Consider the following 20,809-nt stretch of genomic DNA (forward strand, 5'->3'; position numbering starts at 1 on the left):
AAAAAAAAAAGTGCAAATAAAAGAAAATGATAAAATGGAGTTTTTTCAGTGTTAGCCCAGAACTGTAATTGAGAGTAAAGCATGATCAATATTTTCTTTTCATGCTCTGTTTAATGCAATAGGAATTATAAAGCTTATAAACTGAATCTGTTCAGGTGTCATTTTACTGGAAATGTGCATTACTGCTACTCCAAATTTACAAATAAAGCCCATTCTGGAAGAAAAAACAGAGAGTGCAATTTAAATTGTCATTGATTTTAAGATGTTCAAATAGAGGAACAACGAAAAGAGATCTGACTGATGGACATGGAGAGCAGCATAGAGTCAGTTGGTTCTGAATAAAGCAAGCATCATTCTTGCCAAAAATTTATTTATCTGCCCCCTTAATGTAGTTTCTGAACTTTTTTGTCTGCTACAGTATACATGCTTCTGTATCTGAGAAATTAAAATAATAAGAATTTTGTTAATTTCCTCAGACTTACTGCCTACCATGGTTAAATTTGAATAAGCAGTTAGGCTTTTTTGTTCCCTTCATTCCCAGTACTGTTTCCTAAGTAAAAGATTCAGAAATACAGATAGGAGAGTTTGATTAAAAAAAAAAATGTAGCCATTATATTCTTCAGAGACTGATCTACATGGAGGAATACGGGGGGTAATATCCTTATCATTTCAGCTACATAAAGTGAAGTGAATATTTAATTTTGTCAGCTGCTAAAAAAARCAAAAAAAAAAAAAAAAGGAGGGAGAAGGGTTGAGGAGAGGGTATAAAAGAGAAAGAAAACAATGGAACTTCTTGAATTCTTTGATGATTGTTATTCAAACAAAATTCAAAATAGAAGTACCAAAATTCTAAAACGTACACTTCATAAAATTCCAGCTAGAATCTAAGTAAGCCCTCAAGACTGCTAGGTGAATACAAAGTTCAGATGAAAGGTTCTTCTAGGAATAAGAGGTTCTGTCATCTAAAGGCTAGTGATTTGAATAATTAATAGGAAATATTGAAAACTGAATGTGATAAGAGCAACTACATCACATTTTTATGACATTTATTCCCTTAATAATACTCAAATTGTATCTATAGAGTATTCTTTCTCTCTGCATGTATGTATGTGTATATATATTATATATATATATAATTCAGCTCTTTAGATATAGATAGCAATACAGTGATCATGTACACACGTGCGCGCACACACGCACACAGTTCTTTATTGTGTCCTCTTTTCTCCCTGTCTTAGCAGATGCTATAGTCATAAAACCATGCTTTCCCCTTCCCAGTTTTAACAGGAGCACTAAATGCCCTGTGGCGACAAGGAATTGTGCAGCCAGCCCATTAAGATTAGTGCAGCTTCAGGAAGAACATAGAAGCAGCTGCTACTATAGATGGAGATGAGTGGGCATATGCAGCCAGCTGAGTGTTCTTGAAGAGTTTTAATGGGCCATCATCATGGCCTGTCACTCTCTGAAATGACTATTTGTCATTCATACTCTTAAAAGACAGTTTGGCAGCTTTAGGAGGTAAAAACCATCTGTACACTGTGTATCATCACATACTAATTGTATAATATTTCATTTTTTTTTGGGGGGGGAAACAACAATACTGTATTGTAGCACCACCAAGAGCCTGCAGGCAACATAACATGCTCAGAATAGGAATGGGGGGCGGGAAGATGGCTTTTCCCTCACACACACTTGAAACTTTTCAGAAATTAACCTTCTTCAAATTTAGAATGGAGAAAATAGATCACAATGAACAACGGATTTGYCTGAATCAGGCCTTTCGCTATATGTAAACAATATGCCTATTGAAATACTTACAGATCCATTCAATACTCAAAATCTGTTACAAAGCACTCAGAATCCATCAGAATGTATTTCTTGAAGTATTCGTTCTGAGCATTTTAGRGATCAAACTGCATCACTGCTACACTAAAGCCATACAATAGTATATTTGTTCTCTGACTTACCACATAAAATCTGCCTCTTTTTTTTACCCAAATAGGTTTAGCTTGTGATTAAATAAATCAATGAGTCAAACTTTGTTTAYGCAAGTTCCAAAAACAAATAAATCATGTGGCAATACCACTGGAATGAAATTCTATTTACAAGTTACTGAATAATTATTTTCACATTTGGGTCTCTGCATTTAGTTCAGATCCAGGTGACTAAGTAATCTTCCAAATGCGCCACTAGTCTAACCATATGGCCCAGTCTATTCATAATGCACCATACTACTTGCTGTTATATACTAAACCAAAGTATTTAATGGTCTAGTGATTTGATTCATTTTGCTGCCAAGAATCACTGAAGTTGTAATGCAAAAAAATCTCTTGAAGCCACAGCTCTCCATTTCAGCTGTATAATAAAATTCTGTAGGCTGTTCTCTCCCTCCATTCCTCATTAAAATGAAGACACAAAAAATGTAGCATGACAAATAAATACCACGGACCCTACCYTACTCTGTCGGGGAATATCTCTGGACTAGCAGGTGTCCATGAGCTTGAAAATGTTTGCACACACATAGCAGCTTGCAGAAACAGAGCTTTCAAGAAGCTTCATTATTCTTCCTGTCTTACTTTCCCCACTACACAGAAAACTATCTTCGCTCACACAATATTAACACATATACAGAAAAGCATTATTTACCTTTAGTATACACTTTTCTTAGATTAATACGTACATTTATGCATACATATATTTACACTGATACAGAAATTTTATGTTTCTATGGAATTGCACATTAYAACTAAAAAAGACATATTTTCATTTTGTTAATTATTTAAGATTTAAATCTTGGATTTTTTATTTATGTGTTTATTTTTTTATTACCAGAGAAYGCACTTTACCTTGTGATAGAGGAGAGAAGGAGAGAGGGGAGAAGGGACAAGGAAGGTAACAGTAGAATGTGAATGTGTACAATAATGATAAGTGAAGGCTTTTACTTTTTTCCCTACTTTGAGAAATAAAAAGAAGAAGAAGAATGTAAATATGCTGTTGGAAAGCTGTTTCTCCTGTATCACCTTTTTTCTRCTTTGTCATGATAATTCACCTCTGGGATTTCAACTACAAGAGCATATTAAAGAAATTTTTTTTCCTATCTAAATCTACAATCTAAAGAATTATATGTAATTGCACAGAGCAAGTAAATARTCACACACTTTTTGCTTGAACATCTGTATCAATAAAACCATATTTATATCATATATATACCATATCATACCATATCAATAATACCATACCAAACAGAAATTTATTTGATATTAAAGTCTTTTCTGTGATCAGATACCTACTTATACTGAATTTCCTTATTTTTAGAGTAGAAACTAGACCTCTGGTATTGTCTCTTTTTTGTCAAACTACTGATCTGATCTATAGTTAGAGTGATTATCCTGTTTCTGCTTCAACTATCCAAAATAGCTTGCAGCACTGCTTGGTTGATAATGATTTTCTCATAGGGACCTGTTTCCAAAGAACATTAATACCAAGAAGTAGATTCCTGGAGGCTGTAGAGGATTTTTTTTTCCTCCTTCTGTTTTTCATTGGTTTTTATGTTGTATCTATTTCTGAAATTTCATTCGCTCTTAGAAGTTTAATGCTACTAAAAATCCATTTGTAATCTTAMCGTGTATGTTAGTGGGAAGTACCAAAGTTATCATAGGCTGGAAGAGAACTGTAAAATGTATAACTGTAAAACAGTTGAAGTAATTACTGTGACTAATTGTGTCTGCAGAAGCTTATAAAGTACTGGACTATAGCAGACAGCACGATATGATCATTTTAATGATGAAGGATTTACAATACAGAAAAGATGTAATTAACTGAGTCCATAGCCACACTAGGTTTTAATTTCTTGCAAACAGTTAAAGACTTGTTAAATAAAATTTATGAAACTATTAAAACAAAACAGAATTAATATTTTGTTCTACATCTCCCTTTTTTTTTATTTACAGAAATGATAACATACATGYCCGGGCATCAGTGTTTATTATTAGGTTTTGATTTTTTTAAATTAAGCTCATATTCTCTTTCTTTGAGTTTTATATGTGTTAGCTATCCTGCAAAGCTTACAGTTGACTTGACAAGCTATCAAATACTTATTTATTTGATCATATTGCTTATATATGATGAAGTGTTTCATGCTATCCAGAAGTATTTCCACAAATCAAACCCCATGAGCATTCCCACTGAGATCTATGGAACTACTCCTAGATTTAAAGTGCAAAATTAAGAATTGACATAATGCCCATATCACACATAATTAGCCCCCAGGGAGATGTGGGCACAGTAATAGCAGCTCAGAGTTGAGAGTGGGTCAAGGAAATAAAGCAAGAAAGACAATTTTGAGTATAAAATTTTACTGTAAGTTTTTAATATAAATAATTGATTTCATATAAAAAGGGCAGCAATAAAAATCTGTACTAAAGCATTTATACATCATTGCTAAATATGACAGTGTAATATGAGAAAACAATGCATGACCCTTGCTTTAGCAAGATGGATATTTAGATACTTTCCTCTAGAGACTGGTTTTATGTCTTAAAATGCAAAGTTCACTTAAAAAGAGCAGAAGAATCCTTTAGTTAATTTGTTATCTCAAAACACAAATTACTGTTGCCAAAGTGTTTACCTTTCATTTTGTATCTTTTTTTTTATGTTTGATTTGATTAAACTCCCTAAATATTTCTCTAGTGCTTTCCCCCCAGCTAATATTACTAATGGCTAACACTACACTCCGGTATAAATTTCTATGTGAAACATAGAACATGGAGTCTCTTCAGTAGTTTAAAGAACCATTTCTCTCTCTCTCTCTCTTTTTATCTTTTGTTTTTTTTTCTTCCCCCACATATTTCACTTATGGTGATTTATCTAATTTATTTTCCCCAAAAGGTGTTTAAGTGTTTGTTTGTAATATAAATATGTATAAATCCATACATACTRGTTCAAAATTTACTCCTAAAGGTAAGGAAATTTAACCCTGTATCACATCAAACTAAATCTGTGTTTTATGCTTCTCTGGCTGTCAGAACTTACTTAACACTCAGCAAAGTTGGTACCTAATGCTAAGCACATGCTAAACACCTTTCTGAGCTACAGTCCTAATGCCTGTGCAAAGGAAGGGTACGTTAATGAACAGCAATGTGCATCACAMAAACTAACTGTAAGAAGAAATACTAAAAGCCATTACATAAATTCACACTGTGGTTGTTCAGCATTCAGAATTCAGAATACTGAAACAGGGCATACACAATAAATACGGGTATTTGAGAGTCTACCTTAAATTGTTCAGATCTTTTAAAGTTATCCTTTGTGAATAAATGATTTAAAAGGTTGGGTTTCTTCTTAATTTCTTTTCCTTACCATTAAAATTTGCAGGTCTATCAGAGCCTCCAGGTATAACCAGACTGCYTTCCAGGCAGTAATTCATATTTTGAGAGGTACTTTTTATTTCACAGAATTAAAAGCCTGGAAAGAAATACCTTTTATGCCTATGTTTTGTGCTGTTCAGAAAACATTTGAGGTGGCGGGATGATAACACATTAATATTTCAAAATCAAACCAAATTGCATTGAAGTTTGCCAAACTGCCTGTACAATACTAGGTTAATTGCATATAAATCCTACTATCTCAGAAGGATTTTAACAGATGTATACAAAGGGCAGTGCTCTCCTTGTGCCTCTTCTTATTTTGCTGAATATAAGGAGTGTTTAATAGAGACATTTTCATCACATTCACATGCACTCATTACACCTTGTTTTCTTAAAACATATTTTGACATTTAAAATGATGAGTGAAGGTATTCATAGATTAAAGCAGAAACTCACTGATAATTTTTTTCTAAAAAAAAAAAAGCCATAGATATGACTTTTGGCATCTACAACTAATATCAGGAAGTTTAGCTAATATCAGGAAAAAAATTTTTTTTTCTATTCTTCACGTTTGCACCATTCTTGCTGTTATTTACTGTCATTAAATGCTGGTGACATAATCAATTTATGTCCCATTGATAACCAAATGATGAGAAATTACTGAATGGCAGGYGTCATTTTACATCAGTCCTGTGTGCTTACTGAATCTACATTAAAATTCAAATTGTTCAGACCTGTTGCTAATTCTGAAAGCTATCTGGATTCCCCTGAAAATGTTAAAACTTCTCCTTTAGAAACTCATTTCTGAAGGTTCCGGTACTTACATATATTGAGAAATTTGGATTTACATTAAAAGCCCTCTGATCATCTGATATAATATGTCTTTTTGCCGTTACAAAAGGTTTTGTGTAGTRTACATAATTTGAATTCATAGAAGGTCCCTGGTGAAATTAGAGCACTTTTATCTAATGATCGTTTTCATATTACTTCCTTTCTGAGTGAACTATCTTTCAATAAAAATAGAGCAGACAATGATTTCCTTATAAGAAGACTTCCCATTTCTTAAGTTCTGTGGTCAGCTTGAAGGTAAATGAGTTATTACTTATTCCATTAACTGCAAACAAGATCAATCATTTGAATTTATTCTCATTTACCTCAAATATTTGAGCTAAGATTACTGCTGCTCATTTCTGTCATACTTCCTGTGTATACTGTGAAATATTTCCTAAAGGAATCTTTTATTACAGTATCTGACCGTTTTCTTTTTATAACCAAATCTGCARACAATGTATCATTCTTGGAGATTAAAGTTTAAATCACTGTAATACTTGTCCCCAGCATTTAAGACTGATCTTTGCTAAGTTTCACTTGACACAGCATGCAAACTTTCTACCAGATTGTCTGAGCACTCTCAAAGCTTAATTGATCCAATTTGCCTGTCTCGTCCTGGCAGAACTGTGTATCATTTCTATCCTCTTKGACTAAGCGATCACAATCTAATCAGTTTGTATGCAAAGCAGATGGAATAGTTCACGTGCCTTTGCTATTCCCTTCCAYGTATCCATATTAAAGCAATTCTAATCCTACAAGCAATCTGAACTTTCTGTACTTTTATAGGATTACTATATCTCATTGATTGGCCTTCTGTCACCAATTGTAGTGTTCAGAACTCTACACTCAAAGCATTTTCACTTTTGTCTTACACCTTCTGTGGGGCCCTTTAAAACAGCCATTTAATTTAACAAACTGTGATAAGTATTGCCTCATAGAGAAATTCAATAAGGCTCTTCACAGGTCTGTGGACTACAAGTATAGGGCATTTACATTCACTGAGGATCTTCTTTTAAATTTTTAAGGAAGAGCAAATAATTAATTATTTCCCCACTCTTAAAGTTCCAGACCTCATACATAAATAGATACTTTCAAACTTTTCAACTTTTGGRAGGAACAAGTTTTTTAAAAGTCAATAAATATTTTTTTTCAAATAATAATGTTTCTTTACATGAAAAAAGTCTCCTACTTAGGTTATTTTTCTGTTCCTTTTTCTCTTCAAAAMTGTTCAAAAGTAGTACTTCTTAGATACAAAGGCAATTTATTCAGAAGTTAAAGTACTTCTGAATAAACAAGATCTAACTTGTGAAAATAACACAAATAAATAAAAGCTTCCACAAACAACAATCACAAGCAGATTAGTCAAACTAATGAAGATCAAGGATGTATAAACTTCAAATATAATTAAAAATAAACATTCTGAATAAACAGAAAATTTTGCTTAATATCTTCACTTACAGTTCACAACTGGAACTTATGTTCTCATCCTGTCTCCAATTCATATACATCTTCAAAAGCCATTGTTTTTCTTCACCTGTTCCTAACATTTCTAACTAATGAACCCTTTGTACTCCTCACAGTCCTACAGATTTCCTGTTCCGGGAGCTTTTGGTTGGCTTTTTGCCTGACTGGCTCATTTTTTTCCTACATGCCTTCTTCCTACACATGTATATGTGTTACTGCTTATTTGAGGAACTCTAAATCACGCTTTCCACAAAAGATAAGAGAAAACCAATGACCAGTGCTAATGGCAGCATTGGATATGGAATATCCACATAGCTCTGCAGCTACATGTAAAACAGGTGGAAGACTGGAAGACAAAAACAATAGCTAGACAGGAGGGTAAAGAAACACTAATGTACTACGAAATTCTTCAATTCTTGTCAAAGGTGTGCTAGTTCGGTAACAGAGCTGTGTTGCATCCACACATACACAAAAATAATGGCACAAGCAGGAATGCGGTTGTTCAATAGCAAATCTACTGAATTAAATGTTAACTGTCAAAAAACGGACTGCATTAACCAAGTAGACCAATCTGATCATAAAAATGTCATCAAGACAGTAAATGGTCTTTCTATTAATGTTCTGTGTACTGAAAAGTGGTAGTATAAAAACAGCAATGTTTTCCCGTGATTTGCATTTCAAACAGACTCATTGGACAAGCAAAAAATTAAGCTGCTTGCATTGCAACTTTGTCTGCGTTGCCAAGACAAGCTCTATCATTCTTATGCATTGTCAGTAGTAATAAGTGTTCCACAAGACACATTATGCCTCTAGCTGCATAAGAAAAAACCCTGTTATCTTCAGAGTCTATTCTCATTGTAAAAATGTATGGTCCCATAGCTTGCAACTGGGTTGTGCAGGTGTAATTCAGTGGAACATAACAAACAATTCTGTGGGTGATACTCAAGAAATAATAGAATGCAGTGTGCTGTCTCTCAGCTGTGTTAAGCTCAGCAGGACTAATAGAAATAATAAGTAGGAAAAAAAATATCGCCAGAACAGGCAGGTATGACTTGCACATGGAATTCTTCTACTGAAAAAATGGGTATAATTTTATACAGTCACTTTTAAGAGCAAATTTTCTGCTATTCTACAAACAATCAAACACACATTAGACTGTTGTACTGTGTTTAGTCAAGACTCTCAGGATTTCTTAGTGCCAGTGTGCATACTCATGATCCTAAGTTCCACTTCCCATGCCACAGTCTGCCTTTCTTTCTGACAGTGCCATACTCCAACCTGGAGGGATTTAAATGTTCAGCTAAGAGAAAAAGTTAATAGCATTGAATGTTTTCTTTGAGCTGAACATTACAGTGCAACATCAGGAAGGATTTTGTTTCTACTGATTACTGGGGCCCACAGCTTCAGAAATAGGAAGAACAGAACAAGTTTGTTAACTTGCCTTCCAAAACTTCACTTCAAATATAATGGTATCCTCTATTAAACATTATTAAACAATATCTTGATGCTTTAGAGCTTTTTTTTTAAAAAAAAATCTTATGTTATTGCATTACCTCTATTGCCATCAATAAAGCCAAAAGTAGAATGTGATTCTGAGAACAGATTAAGAAAATGTTGAGCATATGGTTCATCATCACTTATATGCATATTTCCCACAAATCAAACTAATCATAGGGGGAAAAAAAGAAGGAAAAAAAAACTCCATCCATTACTATGGGGGAAAAAAAGAAGGAAAAAAAAACTCCATCCATTACTATCTACAGTGACAGTTCTACTTCTGTTCACACGTGTCTGTCCAAGTCTATTCCTGGCAAAGGTTATTGGCAACTGCCAAAATGCTGGACTCCAAGAAAACTTGCAAGATTGCTTATGACTTCACTCATTGTAATAAGCCCTTATTCTTCTAAAATTGATGGTTTGGCTGAAGCATAATTCCCATACATCTTGCTAATTACCCTAAAATCAAATTTTCCAGAGAACTGAATCTGATCTATAACCTGATACAGTTCAAAACTGTGTTCCCAAACGTTCTTTGCAGCTTAAGGATTGCACCAACCACAGATAAAATAGTCCAAAGTCAAAGTGAGCCGTTGTCTCTAACACACAGAATACAAAATTATTTTAKACACAGAGCTAAATATCTCAGATTTTTCATTTAGCCTGGAGATACAGACCCTTATAGTGCTAAAGGGCTCAGAAGGATTTGTCATCAGAGTGGACATCCTATCACTCTGTCTTCGACAGAGCCTCATTGCCTGCTTGGAGGACATTTTGGGAGTTAGACAGAGCACCTGAACCATCAGTCTGCACCATCACACCTGAAAAGCAGTAATCAATTTCATTTTGTGCTTGAAGAAGTAAAATTGACAGAAAACTTCTAGGTAGGGAATTTTGCCTTTCAGTCAGCAGAACAGAGCACCATCTCCTATCTATCTCTAGCTATTAAAATATAAGATAAAGGGAAAGTGTTGCATGTGATATTGTGGCTCACATAGTATGGAGCAAAATCTAATCTTGATAACATATTGAAATCAGTCTTCAGGGAAATATTCTCACATAACCTGCAGATAGATTGAAAGAAATGCAGCAACATGAAATGATGAATGACAAAGTATCAGTCTAAGAGGGAAGGTGTCTGCTGATGTTCTGAAAGGCCTAGAAAACTGGGGACTATCATATTTCCATCCCCTTAACTCCAGCCACAAATTTACTTCATAAAGTGCAGGCTGCTGTCCTTAGTGGTAGATCAGAGTATTAATCTGTTTAATTTTCAGCTCTTAATTTTCAAACAGTTTGGACATGGCCCAGTTCCCGCCCCGCTGGCAACACATACTCTCATCCTTCTTTCTATCTGCGGAGAGCTGTCGTGCTTGGGCTCAACCACATTATGCCTGTTTTTTCTTCTCATTTATCCTCACTCTAACTTATTTGACCCAGTAATTCTTTTAGTTTATACCTATGAAATGTTTTTCTTTTCTATTCTGTGGCATTCCCCCCCACACACACACATTGTTCATGTATTAGGCTTCTTTGGGTCAAATTCTCCCTCTTTCTGTCACAAATTAACTTTGCCTACCTTTTTGTCCTTTTTAACAGTATCTCTACTTAGCAGAGATAGCTTTATGCATATTTCTCAAAAAACGCTGTAATTGAATCTCTGGCTAGCTCCCCTTCTTTCCCGTCTGTGTAAACATAACACTGTCAGCTATCTTTAGTAYCTATGAGGCTCTCATTCCAGAAACTGTATGTCATGGATTGAAGAGAATTAATACAACGTATGTCCTTTGTACAGGTATGTAGCATATTTAGCAAAGAGCAAAGTGAAGAAAGGYATATACATATACTTGTAATATATAAATCTAAATTAATATTTCCCTTGATTGCTTTGTCAAGCCCTTTTAGCTTGGTTACATAAGGCTCTGGACTGAGAAAAACATCATATATCACTGTATCATSGTCCTTGTGTTTCTCTTGTTCACTGTGAAAGACGTGTTTTCTCCTCTTGAATTGTTTCAATCTCCCTTCTGCCTGTACCAAACTATTTAAGGCTAGAGATTTTACCATTCCTTTTTCACAGGATAAATCTGAACYGAACACCCATTTCATTCCAAGTGGGAATTATTCCTAAATGAATGGTACCTGCATTGTTTCCTACACACACACACACATTWATGTACATATTTCATCATTGCTATCACTCCAATTCCTGCTTATTTCCTTTATAAAGCCTCCTTTGATCTGCTCCATTCACTTAAACAGTCAAATAGACAAACGTAAACAACATTGCTCTCCAAATGCTTCAAGAGGGATTCACATCAACCTAGCAGTTCACTTAACTCAGTAGAGAGAATAAAAGAAAAAAAAAGTAGCAAGGCTGGAAGATCTTCATAGCAATAGTGCAAAGAAACAAATAAATATGAATTGTACAATTTAAATCMTACAATGACACAGTAAATAGTTTCTCTCTTCTTTTTTTCCTGTTTAACAAGCCATAATAAGGTCCTTTCTAGGTTTTTTATTATAGGGAAAATATTGAAAAAATGATGATGGGAAATAGAGAGCAATAAAGACTAACGCAGGCCTAGAGAACTGACTAATGAGGAAAAAATAARAGAGTAAACTATATATTACTTGCCTAAACAACTGCTAAGTGGTAAAGAGGAGGAGGTGGGAAGGGAGGACAACAGTCCTTATGTATATGAAGATTATAAACATGCATAAGAAAGAGGAATTGTTTAATAGTTTTTAMTATAAACACTATGCAGCATTATAACCCTGTAAGTTATAAAGAAAATACAAAATTATGTCAAGCACTTTCCTTATGTCTATTCTTCCCATATAATGTGTGTAAATTGTATGAGGAAGGCAAGTCAAGCATCCTACTTGACCCAGTTGCACCCATTTATACTGTGATTATGGAGACTTAAGAAATGACCGTCTGCTTTTCCCAACCATGATTGAAAACTTCTCATTGCTGTGGTATAACAAGTTAAACTTTTCCTAATACGGACCTGTCTACCTTGTAAAACAAAACAAAAAAAAATGTGGAATATGTTGTCACCAATTGTCAGTCAGTCCTCATAATTTCTCCTCCTTCCCCCGCTATTCAGCCCTGCTGAGGCCACATCTGGARTCTTGTGTCCAGTTCTGGGCTCCCAGTACAAGAGGGACATGGAGCTACTGGAGAGAGTCCAGTGTAGGGCTACAAAGATGATGAGAGGGCTGGAGCACCTGCCCTATAAGGAACGGCTGCGAGAGCTGGGCCTCTTCAGCCTGGGGAAGAGAAGACTGAGGGGGGATCTTATCAATGCGTACAAGTATCTGAAGGGAGGGTGTCAAGCGGACGGGGACAAACTCTTTTCAGTTGTCCCCTGTGACAGGACAAGAGGCAATGGGCAGAAATTGAAGCACAGGAAGTTCCACCTGAACTTGAGGAGAAATTTCTTCCCTGTGAGAGTGACGGAGCACTGGACCAGGTTGCCCAGAGAGGTTGTGGAGTCTTCTCTGGAGATCTTCAAAACCCGCCTGGATCCGATCCTGTCTAATATGTTCTAGGTGACCCTGCTTGAGTACTCCAGAAGCCCCTTCCAGTCTCAACCATTTTGTGATTCTGTGATTTAATAGCCTATCAAATAAAATATCATTTAAAAATCAAATTTAAAGAATGTCCAAATAATTATATTCCATAGTTAATATTCTCAAATACTCTACTAGGGTCAATATACCTGATCYTCTCAAGATTCTAGATTAAACCTTCAGTTACTCCAAGAACTGTACAGCTTAATATATTATATATACTAAAAAACTTTTGCCTTCTTCTCAAGTATTTAAAACTACCTTCTCCTCAGAGCAGATTTCTGAAAACAGAGACAGTGCCTGAGCTAATGAGGCATATTTTGCATTTTTCAGGTACATGGAAAAATGTACATTGAGTATTATATGCAAATGAGCTATGTTTGTCCTACTATTCCTATTTGTTTCAAATATAAAATGTTCATTCTTCAACGTATTGCTTATGAATTATACAGTGCTATTACAGTGCTCTTTTCACCTTGTATAGGACAATATTCCTTTTGCAGTGGCATATGCTTGTGACACCAGGGAATACTGTGAAGTACTTGAATATGGAAGGAACTATTCATGGTACTAGTTTTTAAGCTGAGTCACAAACTTCTGTAAGAATTAATCCTAAATATATGATGTATTTTATGAGCATTTTACCGATTTTGGTGATAGATCTCTTTTCATAATAAATTATTCTGTTGTCAGTAGAGCTTCTTCTTTGGCCATATCTATGCTAGTAAGTAGTCTGACGCAATAGGGATGTACAGAATGAAGGTAGTGATGGATATATGGAATTAAACAACTGGTGCCGAAGATCTGATATCCATACTATGTGTTTTAGGGCTTTATTTTAGAGCAGCAATGGGTGGGCCCCATTAGYGAGCAGGAGCACAGCAGGTGAACTTCATGTTCTGATTTAGTCTTAGCTAAGGGGAATCTAGATCCCACTCCACAATGCATACTAAAATGTAGTAAGTGGAAGCAACTAAGASATTCACTTCGAAAGCACACTGCTGATCCAAGCAAAAACGCTAATGTAGAAATATTATTGTCTTCTTATTTAAACTGATTTTCTCTCAGTAATGAATATGAGAAACRCACACTAGCAAATCCTGTATTTTTTCCTTTTACTCAAATAAAATAATTAATAAACAAGATAAATATTTTATATCATAAAGTAGAATGTAYTGAATGCAGTATGACTAACAAAAAGTAGTTAGTATCATAGAAATGTATAAACCAAAAATTTAATATTATAATTGTGATGCAAGAGCAATAGTTAGTTTCTATCTTTTGAGCATTTGGAAAAAAATACTATGCAACAAAGTTTCCTAAATAATGTTCATCAATTTCATTACTTACTTTTATCAAAGTCTCCARTCAAAATATGTATTTTCTACAATCATATCCTCCCAGATTTCTCAGAATATAGCATAGTAACAACAGATTTACTCAGTCTACTTTTTCATCAGAGTCAGAGGTTCAGGAAATATAGTGCTGCTAATTTGAATAATATGTATGATTTCTGTTTCCCTCAAATGAAATCAATGCAAAATATTACCAATAGAGTACAATGCTACTATAATAAAATCATGTCTGGTCTTTTAAGTTTGTGGAATTGGAAGAAGATTTGCACTGTTGRTAGTCCACGTGTAACATAATGAATTAATATTAGCTACCAACCATAATATGTACCAAAGATGACCCATTTCACTTGCAGTATCTTAGGGGAGATAGGCCACTGATTTTCCTGAGCTAAAAATATAACTCTTTCTTTCATATCAAGAAATTGTAAGGGTGTCAARTCCCTTCCCCATTTCCTCCTGAGCAAATGAATAAGACACAAATAAATATTAGGCTCCACTAAATAGAAATCAGCCAAAAACWATAAGAAAGCTCTGAATGCAAATACAAATTAAAATTATTAAAAAAGGGGGGGAGAAATACATTCTCTGTCTTGAACAAGCAAATAAAATTCTATTATAATGGTCCTGGAATAAAGCATAAGTGAGACTTTGGGGCTGAGATTAACATGTCTTGATAAAATCATGTGCTTCTGGGCACTGGGAAAGCAGATATCATTTGCACATGTGTTCTAAGGTAAAATGACCTACAGTTATGTATTGACAATATATTTTTAATTTCATATAMAAACAGAAACTATTTTTAACTTRCTGAACCTCTTTCTTTCAGCCTTCRAACTCTGCAAGCATAAGCATCAAGGACCTCTTCAGACTTCTGCCAATGCTGAGGTCTGGTACTCATACTCATGACCACCATTTGGACATTCRGGACAGAAGAAGAGTACTCTCAACAGCTTAAGCTACACTACTTTCTCTAGAAGTTAAATGTCCCTGATTTAGTATGCATCTCATCCACTGGAAAAGTAACAGAGAAGACATTGGAAGCGTAAGCTAATTGATAATTATTCTGACAGAAGTAGGCAACCTAGTGTCTTAATATCTTTCTTCTTTCAGCCTTTACACCATTAATACCCAAGTCAGTTACCTCTTCTRGGAAAACACACAGCAACTGAGAAAAAAAAAATGTATAGACTATACTGCAGAGATTTACCAGCACAAATCATCAGTATCTTTATGTAAAGCCAACTTATTGGACCARAAAGAAACATTCCCTGATTTTTCTGGATCTCTAAATATGTAGTCTAGATGCTGCACTTAACTGGTAAAAACTAGCATTGAAAAATAGACGTGCTTACATGGGTCCTATAAATGATTACCCAAATGGGACAAGGAAGATATTTCCTTTCTATTTTCTGGCCTGGAAGAAGACTTTTAAGACAAATGGCCTCGTACTAACATAAATGTCAAATGGATCTGTACTTAAGCATGTCAGCCATATGGTTATTCATAAGAGGATGGGAAATAAAGGCAGGAAAGGCCTCCATGTTCTTGGCCTTTAAAACACTGTGGGTTTCTCATTTATAGAACAAACAGTATAGTTTCTCAAGTTATGCTTGGCATGTTATTTAATGTCTCCATATTTGGATTCTGTTGTTATTTCTCATAAATCCTGTATTACCTCTCTTTTCTAATCTCAGGGCAGGAGCTGTGCTTACTAGCACTGTGCCTAGCATAGTGGGCTTTTGTTTTATGAATGGACTTTTTGGCTCTGGAATAATGCAAATACTGATAACTCTTGGTAGCTCCAGCTTTACAATTCTGTATTTCCAACATCATTAATCTGCACCTGTAGGACCAGAGGAAAGACATATAGTATAAGGATAATGAGTGACAGCCAATATAAAGCAGTAGAGGACTAAAAACAAACTCAGCAGATGAAAAGGAGAAGGAACTCTTGATTATTATTTTTTTTTTTTTTTTTTTAGGAATCAGCATGGGCATGACTAACACAAAAATTGTAAATCTCCTCATGCTCTCAAGAAAAGAAGGCATTTTCTGATAACCAGTCAAGCATGCAGGAGACTTGCATCTACATATCATTGCAAAACTAGCTTTTACTCTTGCTTTTCTATTTTGTCATGAGACCCATAAAATACAGTTTTAAATAATACCCAAAAGAAATTCAGAGCAGAGCACTGCAAGTAGAGCCTATTGGTCTACYGAAATACAGAACTGGTATTGCAAGATTATATAAATAGCATAGCTGTGCCATTGAATAAAAAGCGGTGATGAGGGCTACTTAATTTACGAGGGTTGTCATCACCTTCACTAACCTTCCTCTTCTGTAATGCCACATGTTAAGGATCAATGTTCTGCATTATACTAAAAGATCAAAAAGCTGCATGTCCTAGTTCAGTATCCAACCATAAGTTTCTCGACTCTATTATCACTTCTAATAATGAAATTACATATAAATTATCCTTTTGGGTTTGAGCATATGAAATTGTCATCACTTTAAATCCCTTGCATAAAACCTATTTCTGTATTCATTCAACTATGAGTAGGAAGACCAGTTGCTATAAAGAAGAAAAGAAGAAATTAGACCACAGCTGCACAAGCTAATGAAACCAACCAGGAAAAAAAAGCAGTAGATTTTGCACCATCCCTTCAGATTATTCTTCCTGTGTACCTTGAACCTCAGTTCTCCCCAGAGACACCTTAGACCTATCTGCTAAGTAGGAAGCATTCAGATTCTCAGTCAGTTGACAGTTATTCAGGGTAATCCAAAGAAAGTAAAACATGGAATAATGTAAAAGTCACAGTGATCGTCCGGTGAAGAAAAGTCTGTGGTACTAGTGGCTGTGGTACCAGCTGAGATGGTAAATTCGCATCACTTTTTGTGCAAACAGCTGAAGTGATCCTTCACCAAGGCTGCTTAAATCCACAAAGCAGCTAGGTAGGACCTGACTCTTTTGTTCATTCATTTCATTTACGGCACTCATGATGGAATATTATTGACAGGAATGGCATGTCCCATTTTACTTAAAAGGTCAACTGTTATCAAATTTCATAGCACAGAASGGTAAAGAGTTCTTGAAAGGTACGAAAATCATAAACACAGCAGATTTGCTTTTTCAGTCTCAGAAACATCGTTTTCAAAGTATATAAAACAGCAGTGCTTCGCAAGTTATGCTAAAAGTAAAYAGAAAATAAATAGAAAATGAGAAAACAGATAAAAAAAGGAAGTTTTTTCCAAGTTGTTGTGCTATGTTTACTTTTTTTTTTTTTTTAACATAGTGCCCACAAAAAAAATTAGGACTTTTTTTTAAAAAAATATTTCAACAAAAGTACAAAATATTTATGTGTAGAACTATAACGACTCTCAGCTGTTTAGTTGCAGTTTCAGACTGGGGAAACACAAGCAAAGGCTCCCGGGGGATATTAGGAGGGGACTCCCAAGGCTGCCTTTTGGGCCCAGAAAGCAAGTCTCCCYGGGTTCCCCCGCAGTGAGAGGGGACAGCTCTTCAGAGAGTCACACAGGACACCTACCCGGCCTCCTGCTCGGTTGTCTGTAAATGTGACAACCTAGCCTCTTTTACCTACATTTAGGCTTCACAGTTCTCCCACAGCTCCTCTTCATTTCCCAAAGCGTCAGTAAAACTGCTGCACTGCAGCTTCTGAAGAGATGAAAAGCCGTTTGGCCTTGTTTTTGTTCAGGGATCCTTAGCTCTTTCATTCACAGATGACATTCCCCCAGTTTTTCAGTCGCTGATACTCCAGCGTATCGGTCAGAATTTGTCTCAGCGGCCAGCACTTCCACGATATTCACTGCTTTAAAGCATTTTAGCAAAGGCAGTTATTACCCAAGTCAGTCAAAAAGTCACCACGCACACCTGAAAGCGGCAGGCTATGATCGGGAAAAGAGCTCTGTTTCTCGCTGTGCCTGTATGGCTTGGTTAAGGTTACACAATAGGAAGGTATCGTATGTGAGTAATTCTGTCGCCCCTTTGACACATTCACCGATCTCTTAAAAAAATTTTGTCATTTTGCTGCTTTTAAGCCCCTTTTCCCACAATGCGTTGGTGCAAATCTGTAAAACCTCTGCAGTCCACTGATTTTCTAGAAAATGCTTAAGTTCGCTGCATGCTTCTCTSCTACTGTAGAACGTAGAAGATAATAATGCAAATGCTACGTTTTATGCACTTTGGTCCATGTTCAAAAATTCAGTCTAACAGTCATCTTAAAATGGTTAGAGGAAAAAAGGGGGGCAAGTAAAATGGGATTGGAAGACAATGACTGAGTTTTAACAAACTGCGTGGTTGTAGTCCACTGCTTTAATCTTTTTTATTTGTTTTTACTATCTAGAAAATAAAGGTTAGGATTTATGCCTTCCTTCCCCACACAGATATTAGAGACAGCAACTATATGCAAGGCACCTTAGAAGTTCTAAATATTACTTTTAAGCAGTACCACTGAGCCTCTGAAAGTTAAATACCAAGTTTTTATCTTTCTGCACAGTTAAGCCTATTTCTTTTTCTCTTTTATTTTCAGAGTCCTTCAGACCTTAGTGAAGTTTCAGTAAAGAATAGAGTTCGATTCAGCAGAGAGAGTGCTTGAAACTGGTCCTCTCTTCAACTGTCCCTAAATTTAGAGCCCTGGAAAGGAAGGGTTGGTCTGAACCTAAAAGAAAACAGTGAAGGCAGCCAGCCATCAGGATGTTCATATGGAGTGCAGTGCATGGTCTTGCTTCACTGCTCCAAGTTTATTTGGGGGCTCCTTTTATTTTATTATTTTTTTTTAATAAAAAGAATGATTGGCTGATATTTTTGTATCATTATAATACTTTTGATGAGACTGRCATTCTTACAGCATAACACCTATAAAACTAAGTAAAAAAAAGCATAGTTGCTGCATAGTTACGTAATAAAAAATAAGAAAGACATAAAGAAAACATTTAAGCTACAGTTACCTATATAGCTTTAACTGTGCCCCTTTCTGCACTTATAGACTTTAATTATGTAACTGCACACAGGTTTTCATATACTCACTACAATACCATGCACTTTTTTTCTAATTTTAGATATGTATTGAATCTTTTAAAACTGTACTATACTGTAATTTTTTTATGCCAAATAGATTCCATTAAAGTCATTTATATGGAAAATATACAGTAAAGCAATTTAAACAACATATTACAGTGCAATGGTAAACATTTTCCAGAAAATGGAAAAAACTTATGCTTCCAAGTAAATTAACATCATAGTTAACTGCCTCATCCCCCACATGGCATGTCTGAAACAGAGCAATTCCTATTTGGGCAGGTAAAAGGGGTAAATAGTTAAATACTTCATCCCTTTAAAGGAACCTAACATATACTATGCTGGCATAGATATGCCATCATAGATATGATAGAAAGAAAGTACATATGGTTCAGTATGTGGTCTGCTTATATACCAGGCCCCTCCCTGGAGACACTCAGAATTAGTTAAGATACGATTCTGGATGATTAAAATGCACACCATGGAGAGAAAAGATCTACAAAAAAAAAAAAAAAAAAAAAAAAAAAAAAGAAAAAAAAAAAAACAGTCACCTCTGACTCCCGTTAATGTAAAACTAATGGAACGCCTCCAGAGGTTTCTCCAGTATGATAGGACAAACAGGTCCTTGCCATGTAAAAATAAAAATTAAAATTTGAATTAAAAAATCTGATAATAAATGATTGTCCAGGATACAAGAAGGAACACTACAAAATTCCTCAGGTATAGATCTGAAGTCTTGTTAAAAAAATGTGATAAAAATATGAAAAATTAAGGGAAAGACTGTGCTCACATTCACAGAGGTGAATGTGAATCCTATTATAAAATTTAAAAGGACCAGGATTATACCATGTAGGGTCACATATAGTGTCAAAATACTCACACCCGGGAGGACAGAGTTAATGCAGAGCATGCAACTAACATTGGCATTTCATGACTTCTGAATAATTCGCCATGTAACCCTAACATTGTCCAAACAGCGCCCTCCAAACAGAATTGCCTAGAGCGTTTAAAATAGAATAATGGTGGGGAAAAGATATCCCATAGCGCAGCTCCATTTGGCTGAATGTTATTGAAGTGTTTTTATCTCACAGCTCTTAAAAATCTGGAGGAAGGTTCTTCCTTCCTGGATGTGTACGGTTAGATTGGCACCCTGCAAGGCGTCTTGAATATAGGGTAGTGAAGGAGTGACCTCCCCAGGAGCAGAGCACTCTGCAGTGCATGAGCGGAGTCTGGTTACTGTTTCCACTTCACTTGATGAGAGAAGTGAGTTATGCCAGCTCTTTCCTTGCCATAGCTTCCTCCCCAAGGCAAAAATAAGTAAGTAAATAAATAAATAAATAGTATAAAAAATCTTCCTATCCAGATCTCGGTCTTCTCAGTCCCTACCTGCCTTGAAAGGACATGAAACAAGAACAGAAATATTTTTAAGGGGAGAAAAGGGGGAGGAAAGTGACTGCTGCTCACTTCAGAGTGGTGCTGTGTATAATACACTAACATACAGAAAGAAAATCACTTCTTCACCTCTTTGCTTCCATGTGTGGGAATGCAGCTTTGGTCATGATTGCACCTCAGGAGCCACACAGTAAAAAGCCCTTCTGGTGTGAAGGTTAGGAACTGGGCACATCTTATCTTATAAGATGCTCAGTAAGGGATCTGTTTCCAGGAAGACAGACTTCCTTTT

At 35.4% G+C, this 20,809-nt stretch overlaps 1 protein-coding gene across 1 annotated transcript in view; it reads right to left on the minus strand.

Annotated features, from left to right (window-relative positions):
• Positions 1–20,809, minus strand: part of CDH7 (cadherin 7) — an 80,544-nt gene that overhangs the window by 48,507 nt on the left and 11,228 nt on the right. The gene's annotated exons all lie outside the window — the stretch shown is intronic.

This window comes from Rhea americana, unplaced genomic scaffold (assembly GCF_003343005.1).
Source record: "Rhea americana isolate MKP2758 unplaced genomic scaffold, rheAme1 scaffold_78, whole genome shotgun sequence".
NCBI lineage: Eukaryota > Metazoa > Chordata > Aves > Rheiformes > Rheidae > Rhea > Rhea americana.